Source organism: Penaeus monodon, chromosome 25 (assembly GCF_015228065.2).
Source record: "Penaeus monodon isolate SGIC_2016 chromosome 25, NSTDA_Pmon_1, whole genome shotgun sequence".
Taxonomy (NCBI): domain Eukaryota; kingdom Metazoa; phylum Arthropoda; class Malacostraca; order Decapoda; family Penaeidae; genus Penaeus; species Penaeus monodon.
This window is the reverse complement of record NC_051410.1, coordinates 40485028-40485247: the sequence shown is the minus strand read 5'-3', so window position 1 is coordinate 40485247 and position 220 is coordinate 40485028. Positions and strand designations below refer to the sequence as shown.

Genomic DNA, 220 nt, shown 5'->3' with positions numbered 1-220 from the left:
CAGATGGACAAGTAACCTGATAAGCGTGTTAACAGTTAGATAAGAAGGCGCATAAGATAAGATAAAAGGTGCATAACTAAGATAAGATAAATTGTACATAACAAAGGCAAGATAAAAGATGCATAATTAAGATAACTGATTATGAATAGATCAAGTGAAGCTCTGATCAAGATAGATTGTTGAAAAACGACTCAGATAGATGAGAAGATGCATCCTTGAC

At 33.2% G+C, this 220-nt stretch overlaps 1 protein-coding gene across 1 annotated transcript in view; it reads left to right on the top strand.

Moving 5' to 3' along the window:
• The window catches only part of LOC119589276 (aromatic-L-amino-acid decarboxylase-like), a gene marked incomplete at its 3' end in the record, with an annotated part of 24249 nt that overhangs the window by 17849 nt on the left and 6180 nt on the right, over positions 1–220 (top strand).